The sequence below is a fragment of the Syngnathus scovelli genome, chromosome 18 (genome assembly GCF_024217435.2).
Source record: "Syngnathus scovelli strain Florida chromosome 18, RoL_Ssco_1.2, whole genome shotgun sequence".
In the NCBI taxonomy this organism is placed as follows: Eukaryota; Metazoa; Chordata; class Actinopteri; order Syngnathiformes; family Syngnathidae; genus Syngnathus; species Syngnathus scovelli.
In genome coordinates, this window is record NC_090864.1 from 606,894 (window position 1) to 617,702 (window position 10,809).

The window sequence follows — 10,809 nt, forward strand, 5'->3', positions numbered from 1 at the left end:
CTTGCTACACTTTGATCCCAGATAACACCGACAGCATTACCAGTATCATCGACTTGCTTAAAGTCATTCAAAATTCGTTTGGCTTGTCTGGGGGCTCTGGTTGGTCAGCAATCAGCTGGATACAGGATAGACTGGGACCTGTGGGGACGATAGTGGCGCAGGTGTTGGGGCGCTCGGGATATCACTATGTGTGATGCTTTGTTTTTGCACTGTGATAATGACTTGCGCAAAGGCCATGATATTACGGTGGATAGGCGTGGTAATGCCAAGGGACCAAACCCAGATGCCGCTGCTCCCGATCGACTGTAAGACTGATCTGACTTACTCTGATGAAATGATAGTAAATGACAGGTACTCGGATTAAACATAACAAAATGATAAGGGGAGTGCATGGGAGAGGAGAATTAACTTCAGAAAAATACTAAAAATAGAGCTATACATGAAAATGAAAAAAACAAAGATAGGGGATGAAGGAGTGGGAACATCGGCGTAGCACCAATTCCTTGGGTTTTCATTTTCCTTTTTGTGTGATGTGTTGCATGATTCCAGTGGAAGGTGGTCCACCGTATGTTGTTGCCCAGCCCGTGACCGGTTTACCATCTTTTTTGTGTCAAAGTTGCATGTGTTTTGCGTTTAGTGCCATTGTCATCACTCGATACTGGCGGTAGTTCTTATTCGTTCCAGAGCCTCTGAATGCTGACCGGGGCCGTGCAAGGGACTCTATGGACAGTGACCTGGACATAAGGACTTTGTATGGACAGCAGGCCCTGGGCAGTGATACCCAGCACGTCCTATCGCTGAAGATTCGGGGAATGGACTCTGCCTCGGCACGCACTTACACATGAAGAAGGGGGGCGACGTTTTGGAGGCTTGATTTAATAGCATGTTTTGATACCTCATTACTATATATCTCATTGTTTATTCCAATATTATTTACCTCATTTTGTTACCTGCTGGCATGTTGATCATGTGACGGTACAATTTCACTGTTTGGTGATAGGTGGACATGTCATTCCATTTCCATACTGTTTGGTGAGCTCGTACTGTTTTGTGGATTGTAATGTGCCAGGGCTCCTTACACCTGGGTGACACCAGGTGAGGGGAACCACTGGGGATGGTAGAAAGGGCCTTCCTCTTTTTCCTTGTCATTAGACTGGCGAGGTTTTTTCTTGAGGAAGCGCCGGCAGCTTTTTGGGGCTTCTAACGGGCCACGCCAAATTTGTTACTTCGTATTTTGTCACCGTTGTAGGGGTATTACCTAAGGGGGGTGGTATCGTCATTTGTATAATGTGGACTTCAATTTTCTTTACTTGTGGTTCCTGAGAGGCCTCAGATTGTTGTCAGGGAGCACTTGGCAAACTAAATAGTTTGAGCTTTCCTAGTTAAAATAACCTTACGTAGCATGCCTTGAGCGTGATTTAGGCTGAGGATTTTTGGGCCAAATTGTAGACGTGAGCATATATAAAATTTGGTTGGGGGAAGATGTTTGGACCTTTACCGATGTCATCTTTTGTTGGACCGTTTCCGGCCGGGACTATTACTTTGTCCCGGAAGGGGGTAATGAAGTGTAATTTGGAATTCCCTCTATTTCTGTAGGTGGCCTTAGAATGTCCACCTGGCGTCAGTGATATGATTTTATTCTATATTTGCTGGTCAGGGAGAATTCAGTTTCAGCAATAATAAGGTAAAGTGGCTGTTGTCGTCCATCACCAACAGCGCTGGTCAAGATCTCCTTTTTAGGACTGAAGTAAACTAGTAGATTGAAAACCGCAGCTGGTACACAAAGCCATGACATCACCTCCTTGCCAGGTATAAAAGATACAGGCCTGACAGGGGTTGGGGGGCTTTTTACATCCATGCCTTGGGGCCACTCAACTTTTTGGAAAGACTTCATTCTGACGTCGGTTGAATAAACTCTTTTCCCAATCAGCCGTGTGTCCCTGAAGTGTTCATTTGTCTGGAGCCAGCCACCGACCACCGAGTGTTTTTTGGAGACCAGCGAAGCAACAAAAACCATATACCACACGCACACTCGCATTGCTCCGCGTCCGATGACACTTTAAGCGGCCAAACGGCGGGTGTAACTATAACTCTCTTGAGGTCGGCTCATTTGACATTTTTTAACGGTTCGTGGAGGCGACCGGCACCACCGGGAAGCCGTGCGCACAAGCGATGTGGCCGAATAATGCTCCAGCAGGCCCGGGTGATTACTATTAGGCTCCCCGGCCGGCGTTATGGAGCTCTGCTGGTCCTCCGCGGGACTTGGAGCAGCCGGCGCGCTCACGCGCACCGCCCAGCACCACCGGGAGGCCATGCGCACGAGCCAAGTGGCCGAAAATAGCTCCAGCCGAGCGGCTCGGCACTGTATAAGCACCGCGGAAGAGATCGCGGAGGCTTTTTCGACTTCCGGCGGCCGGCGCACTCACGCGCGCCGCCCAGGACCACCGGGAGGCCGTGCACACGCGCCGGGTTGCCGAAAATAGCTCCAGCCGAGCGGATCGGCACTTTATGAGCACCGCGGATGGGATCGCGGAGCCTCATTCGACTTCCGGCGGCCGGCGCACTCACGCACGCCGCCCGGGACCACCGGGATGGCGTGCGCATGCGCCAAGTGGCCGAAAATAGATCCAGCAGAGCGGATCGGCACTTTATAAGCACCGTGGATCAGATCACGGAGCCTTATTCGACTTCCGGCGGCCGGTGCACTCACGCACGCCGCCCGGCACCACCGGGAGGCGGTGTGCACGCGCCAGGTGGCCGAAAATAGCTCCAGCCGAGCGGATCGGCACTTTATAAGCACCGCGGATGAGATCGCGGAGCCTCATTCGACTTCCGGCGGTCGGTGCACTCACGCACGCCAAGTTGCGCCTGAGAGACGGTAAAGGCAGCGTTGTGGATATGTTCCTGATGGAGGCGCTCTATGTGCCATAATCTTCTTTTCTGTTAAATCGGCTACAGCGCAAGGAGCGACAGTCATCTTCAAGGAGGGACAGAATCAGCTCATCTATAAAAATGGTACGGGTTCTGATATTCATATGAATTTGTTTGCTACGACCAAAACAGTTCAGCATATCTTATTTTCTATCCAGAGACAGAGAAAGTAACCAAAGATAGACTGGTGAAGTTTGTTACAAAAAGTTTTATTGAATGTGACACTCAGATGACCTGTATGAACATTTTGAGTCTAGAAAGAGGGTGGAGACCCCACAACCAAAACCGGATGAGACACAACATATCCCACCTGATGTAAAAATAGTGTTTTGTGATTCAAACTTAAAATGTGATGGTGAGAGCAGCCAGAGTGGTCGTTATCCAAAGCGAGAGGAGAGCCCCTCTATATTATTCAGATTGTGATTATGAGGTCAAATGTGATGAAGCATTCACAAGTATTGATTATTGTTATCGTGTGACTTGTGATGCCCTACGAACCCCAAAGAAGCTTTGAGCTCTTTTAAATCAAAGCAGTGGGCCACAGCTATGAAAGAGGAAATTGAGTCTCTAATAGAGAACGATACTTTTACTTTGACGAGCAGGTTACAGTCAAGTGGCAGGATTAGACTATAAGCAGTGGGCCAAAGCTATGAAAGAGGAAATGGACTCTCTAATAGAGAACGATACTTTGACGACTTTACCAGATATGTAGCAAAAGGTTGTGGTCAAGTGGCAGGATTAGACTATAATGAAACCTTCTCACCAACTGCTGATATGACTTCTGTTCCTATTTTGATGCAGCTCGCAGTACAGTACAATTTAGTGCTACATTTGATGAATGTTAAAACAGAAGTTCTCCATGCTCTACAGACTGTGTGATTTACATGGAGCAGCCTGAAGTGTTTGAGGTTAAATCTAAAACAGGAGAGAAACTAGTGCGTAAGATCAATAAGACACTGTATGGTTTGAAACAGTCAAGATGAAACTGAAATAGGATGTTACACAATTTCCTTATTGAAAATGGTTTTGTTCAAAATATTGCTGACTATTGTTTTTACTGTAAAAATGTTGGAAATGACAGAATCCTGGTGATTATTTGGGTTGACGATTTTCTTGCAGTGAGTAATGTTGTGAAGTTTTGTTGTTGGTAAATTATCCCAATACTTGTCTGAACTTAAAGAACAGCACTGGGTGGCAGCTAAACATGTTCTGAGATGTTTGAAATGCACTCTGGACCAGGAGTTGTGCTATAAAAAGCAAAATGTAAACTTGAAGCTTGTTGCCTATAGTGATGCAGACTGGGCAGCTGACCAGAATGACCGGCGCAGTGTTACTGGTTACTGCTTTAGTTTGTCTGAGGCTGGGGCTATTGTTTCCTTGAAATCTCAGAAACAGCCCACAGTCGCCTTATCTACCTGTGAGGCCGAATACATGGCTCTGTCTGCAACAACTCAAGAAAGCTTATATCTGGTTAACCTATTGAAAGGAATGGACAATACTTTGAACTTTATACCTGTGACTGTTTTTGAGGACAATCAGGGTGCTATTGCTCTCTCCAAAAACCCTGTGTATCGACAGCGATGCAAACATAATGACATCAGATACCATTTTGTTCGCTCTGTTATTTCAGAAGGCACAATTCTTTTTCTCTATTGCCCTACGGGTGATATAGTGGCCGATGTTTTTACTAAGTCTGTTGATAAAGTCAGGATGGAGAAATTTGTATGTTTTCTATTTGGTAACTGAACTATGGACTATGGATATGTCATGTCCCTAATTGACCCTGTGATCCAGTGAGTGTGGGTGTGGTTACACACCTGTGTGCAATCCATAAATGGCAGGAGCTCATTCACAAAGGTGATCACATGCAGGCCAAACCAAATTCATGTCTATGCCTTATATTTGTCCTCCGTATTTATCCGTCTGCACCGGCTCTTACCGCGATGGCTGGGCCAAAAATAGTTCATGTATTATATGCTTATAAAAAGCATTTAGATTTTTGATGCTCCAGACAGTTATTTCTTTTTTTGGAGGGGGGGGGGGTGTCAATATGGCTCTTTGAACATTTTGGTTTGCCGACCCCTGATCAAGGCGGTCAAAGACACGCTCCAGACAGACAGGTCCGCCAGGAAGTTAACCCAGAATGAAGCCAAACAGTACCACATCCATCAAGGTTTTGTGGTTTAATGCAGAATGTGCACAATATTAGAGCAAATCTTTAAAGAAAATGACTGGAGAACAGCGGCAGCAAGACGCACCAGCGTTCGCTCACATCCGGTTTGCTCCAATATATTTACTGTTACAGTCAAACCTCGGTTTTGGAATGTCCCGGTTCTCGAACAAATCAGAATTCAAACGAAAAATTCGAGATTTCTTTGCTTCGGTTGTCAAACAAAATTCGGCGGTCGACCCTCGCGAGATGAGCTGAAAGGACCCGAGAAAATCGGACTGCACGGCCCGGATGCAGACGGACTCCGCTCGTTATTGTATTTTCGTTACTTTGAGGATTGTATTAAACTCCAATCATGCCTCTAAAGAAAGCAAGTGGGAGCAGTAAAGCCATCCTGAAACACAAAGATGGTCTTAAAGCAATGCGACAGATAGTGCCCGGCGCACTGCGGTTGCCTGATCAGACCAAATTAAGCTCCCTGCACCCTGAGGTCGACTTAAATTTTGGTTTGTACATAAGGACTTTAAGAATATTTGTCTTATTTTCTTCTTGAATAATGCAGTGTTGCCGTCGGCGGCGTCCTAAGGTTGCGCGTTTGGTGGTGCGCTGCAGTTGCGTGATCGGACAAAATAGTCCAACTTAAAACATGCTTAGGTGGTGTTTTGTTTTAGTCTTGGAACGGATTAAATCTTTTTCCACTATTTGTAATGGTAAAAATAGATTCGGAATTTGACCAATTCACTTCTCGAACCGCCTTCTGGAACGGATTGTGCTGCGCTGAGACAGCGCTGCGCCGAGTCGGCGCTGCGCTGACCAACTCGGCGCGGTGCCCTGTCGGCGGGGCGCGCGGGCCGTTTTGGCGCAGCGCGCGCACCCTCTCGGCACAGGGCCCTCTTGGCACTGCGTCTTCTCGGTGCCGGGAGGGTGCGCGCGCGTGCTGCGCCGAGGCGGCGCAGTGCCGAGTTGGCGCTGCGCCGAGAAGGCGGAGAGGATGCCGCAAGGGCGCCCCGAGGGTGCTGCAAAGCCTGGAGGGCGCCCCAAATGGGCGACACCCTCATGGTGCAGCACCCTCATTGCGCGTAGTCCTCTCGGCGGAGCGCCAACTCGGCACGGCGCCTTGTCGGCGGAGTGCGCAGGCCCTTGTGGCACAGCGCGCGCGCCCTCTAGGCGCGGGGCCCTCCTAGCACTAGGTCCTCTCGGCGCCGAGAGGGCGCGCACGCGTGCTGCGCCGAGACGGTGCTGCGCCGAGTTGGCGCTGCGCAGAGACGGAGATGGTGCCACGAGGGTGCTGCAAAGGGTGCCGTGAGTGCACCGCGAAGGCGCCCCAAACGGGCAGCGCCCTCATGGCGCAGCACCCTCATGGCGGGTAGTCCTCTCACCGCAGCGGCAACTCGGCGCGGCGCCCTGTTGGCGGAGCGTGTGGGCCCTTTGGCGCATCATCCTCTCGGCGGAGCACGCGAGCTCTCTCGGCGCAGTGCCCACTTGGCGAGGCTCCCTCTCGGCGCTGTGCCAAGAGCGCTACGCCGAGTGGGCAATGAGCCGGGAGGGCACATGGGCTGCACCGAGAGGATAATGTGCCGGGTCTCGCCGCGGCGTCCTCTTGGCGCGGTGTGACGCAGTGCCTTTTTGTCGCAGCGCTGCAAGCGCCGCGCTAGCAGCTCGTGCTCCCTCTCGCCGCAGTGCTGAGAGGGCCCTGCGTTCAGAGGGTGCACGCGCTGCGAGCGCTGACCTGCAAGCGCTGCGCCGAAACGGCACTGCGCGGCGCCGAGAGGGCACAGCAGCTAGAGGGCCCGAGCGGTGCGCCGAGGGGGTTCGCGTCGAGAGGTCGCCATGCTGCACCGAGAATGAGCCGCACCGTGGCGATGGGCCTTGGGGCGAGAGACACCGCACCTAGAGACCGCGCGCCGTGAGGGCGCCACGCTGAGAGGACGCTGCATCCAGAGGGCCCTCGACCAAGAGGGTGCTGGACCGAGAGGGTGCGCGTGCTGTTAGCGCTGCGCCTAGAGGGCGGGCCCAGGGTGCGCCAAGATGGCGAACGCGTGCTGCAGCAGGAGTGCACTGCGTCGACAGCACAGGCACGCTGTGCCGAGTGGGCACTGTGCTGACAGGTCAAGCGTGCTGCGCAGAGTATGCGCTGCACCCAGAGAACGCGCGTGCGCTGCGCCGGGAGGGCACGGTGTTTAAAGGGCGCCGTGCCGCACCAGGAAGGCGCCACGCTGCTCCGACAGGGCACCGTGTCACGCCGCGCCGAGAAGGCGCCGTGTTGCGTCAAGGGTGCGCCGCTCTGGTTGGACACTGCGCTGAGAGGACGCCGCACCGAGAGGGTGCCGCACCGACAGGGTGCGAACTGCGCAGAGAATACACGAGCGTTGCACGCGCTCCGCGCGCTGCGCCGGCAGAGTGGGCCGAGGGTGTGACGCGCCGAGAGGGTGTTGCGCTGAGAGGGCACCGTGCAGAGAGAGCGCTGTGTCGCGCCGAGAGAAAGCTGTGTCACGCCGAGAGATTGACGTGAGGATGCCGAAAGGTTGCTGCGCCGAGAGGGCACCCTGCTGCGCCGCGCCGAGAGAGAACCGCGCCAATAGGGCGCCGCGCCATGGTGGAAGGGTGTGGCAGGGCGCCACGAGGTTGCCGTGGATAGAGGGCACCGCCACGAGAAGGCGCCTCGTCGAGAGAGCGCACGGCAAGAGAGTGCCGCACCGAGAGGGTGCCGCGCTGCGTCGAGGAGGCGCGCGCGCTGCATGCGCTGTGCGAGATACGCGCGCTGTGCACACTGCGCTGTGATGGCGGGACGAGGGTGCATTGCGGCGAGAGGGAGCTGTGCGGCAAGAGCGCTGCGCCGAGAGGGTGTTGCGCAAAGAGGACGCTGCGTCAAGAGAGCGCTGCGACGAGAGGGATCCCGCGCTGTGAGCGCTGCTGCGAGAAGCCGCGCCAAGTGTGCGCCGAGAGGACACGCACGCACTGCGCCGAGAGTCCGCTGCGCCGAGAGGGTGCGTGCGCTGCACCGAGAGGGTGCTACAGCGAGTGGGCGCCGTGCCCCGCCAAGAGGTACCTGGGATGACAGGGCGCCCCCCTGTGCCGAAAGGGTGCTGCACCGCAGCGTTTGGGCGCTGTGAGGGCACTGCGAGGGCGCCCTCTCGCGGCACATGCAGTCGCCTTCTTGGCGCGGCGCCCTCCCGCCGTGACCTCTCTCGGTGCGGCGCCTTCTCGCAGCGGCTCCCTCTATCCGCGGCGTCCTCGTGGCGCCGTGCCGCACGCTTTCGCTATGGTTCGGCACCCTATCGACGCGGCTCTCTGTCGATGTGCCGATGCCTTTCGGCATCCTCGTGTCACTCTCTTGGCACGACACAGCTTTCTCTCGGCGCAACGCGGCACTCTCTCGGCACGTTGCCTTCTCAGCGCGGCGCCCTCTCGGTGCGTTACACCCTCGGTCCACTCTGCCGGCGCAGCACGCGAAATGCGCGCAGGGCTCGTGTCTTCTCTGCACAGTTCGCACACTGTCGGTGCGGCGCCTTCTCGGTGCGGTGTCCTCTCAGCGTGTCGTCCACTCAGAGCTGCGCTCTCTTGACGCAACATAGCGCCTTCTCGGCACGGCGAGACGCGGCGTCCTGTCATCGCAGCGTGGCGCCTTCTTGATGCAGCACGGCGCCCTCTAGACACTCGCAACGCAGCGCGCACACGTTCAATGAGCGCGGCGCGCACTCTGCGCAGCGCGGTTGACCTGTCAGTGCAGCGCCCTCTCGGCGCAGCGTGCCTGTGCTGTCGACGCAGTGCACTCCTGGTGCAGCACGCGTGCGCCGTCTTGGCGCACCCTGGGCCCGCCTTCTAGGCGCAGCGCTAACAGCACGCGCACCCTCTCGGTCCAGCACCCTCTTGGTGCAGGGCCCTCTGGGTGCAGCGTCCTCTCAGCGTGGCGCCCTCACGGCGCGTGGCCTCTAGGTGCGGTGCCTTCTCGCCGTGTGGCCCGTTTTGCCGCGGCACAGCTCCCTCTTGATGCAACACAGCGACCACTCGGCGCGCGCCCTCTCGGCGCACTGCCGAGAGGGCCCTGCGCCGAGAGGGCCTTGCGCCGAGAAGGCGCGCGTGCAGTGTCGAGGGGTTGCACCAAGAGGGTGCCGCACCAATAGGCAGCAGCGCGAGTGGGCGCTGCTCTCGCCTCGCGGCATCCTCTCGGAACAGTGCCCTTCCGCACAGCGCACGCGCGCGCCCTCTCGACACGTTGCCCTCTCGGTGCAGCGCCCTGTCATCGCAGCGCGGTGCAGCGCAGTGCAGCGCAGTGCAGCGCGTTACAGCACCATAGCGCGGTGCAGCGCGGTGCAGCGCGGTGCAGCGCGAAGCACTTCATCATGATCGGAGTCAGTGCAACAGGCCGGTAATCATTAAATGAGGTGATTTGAGGTTTCTTCGGCACCGGAATGATGGAGGCAGTCTTAAAGCACGCTGGCACTGTGGCTTGGCCCAGCGAGGTGTTAAAAATGTCTGTGATGACCCCAGCCAGCTGACTTGCACATTCCCTGAACACATGCCCAGGAATGTTGTCGGGGCAAGGGGCCTTACGGGGGTTGACGCTCCTCAGGGTCTTTGTTGGATTAATTTTAAGTGAAGCCTTGGCCTGCCAGACCTGGAGGCCTCGCCTTTACGAGTTTATCTTTCCTTTTATCTAGGTTCTTCCTTTTATGTGATAGGGATGTCTTTTGATCCCTGTCAGCCATTTGTATCCTTCCTGTCCTTATGTTGTCTGTGTGTTTTTGTTCCCGTAAGAGGCCTCCACTAACAATAAGCAGGGCTTATTTGCATAGGTGCCATGTTCTTTGTTTGATTCACAGGAACTTCATTTCTTTTCATTTAGCTGTAGGTTTGGTTCATAGATTGCAGACCTGTTTTTCTTTGTTAAGGGTTATATACAGTTAGAAGTAGTTGCATAAAAGTTATCCCATATTTACTCAATGTTTGCATACCAGTTACCTCACGTTTGCTTAAGGTGTGTTGAGGTGTTTAGGACAAGTTACTTATTGTTATTGTGTGTTAATTTACCAAGTAGATAAAGTTAGCAAAGGTTTAGTTGCATTTGTTCGGCAGCAAAGCGGCAATCAACGTGCTTCAAGGTATTTGATCACAGTCGAGGACGAGTCAACCAACTGTGAGAGAAGACGGCTGGTTGAGGAAAGGGAACGACCTCTGCGGGGTGTCATGTAACATGGGGGTAGAGATGGTGCAAATGGTAGAATATGGATTGTTCACAGGAAGAAATTGGCAGAGCTGAAATTCCAAATTTGTCCAAAAGATGGCGCCAGACCAAAACGGGAGACCAATAGAGGTGCCAGAATAAGCTAAACCGGTTAAAATGGATATAAAAAAGGAACACGGTGTCAGACTGTGAGTCACGCATGGAAGCACAAATGTGATTTTTATTGTTATTTCTTTGCTTGGCTAAAAATGTATTCTGTAACCGCTTTAAGCAATATTATTTGTCAATTCGATCAAGAAACCCGTCACTATGAGAATAATGGCGTGACATAAGTTGTTTGGGGAAGAACAAATGTGATTTTTATTTTTATTTCTTTGCTTGGCTAAAAATGTATTCTGTAACCGCTTTAAGCAATATTATTTGTCAATTCGATCAAGAAACCCGTCACTATGAGAATAGTGGCGTGACATAAATTAGGTCAAGGGTGAAAAGGGGAAGTGAAAGGTTTTACCACTAGCTGTGC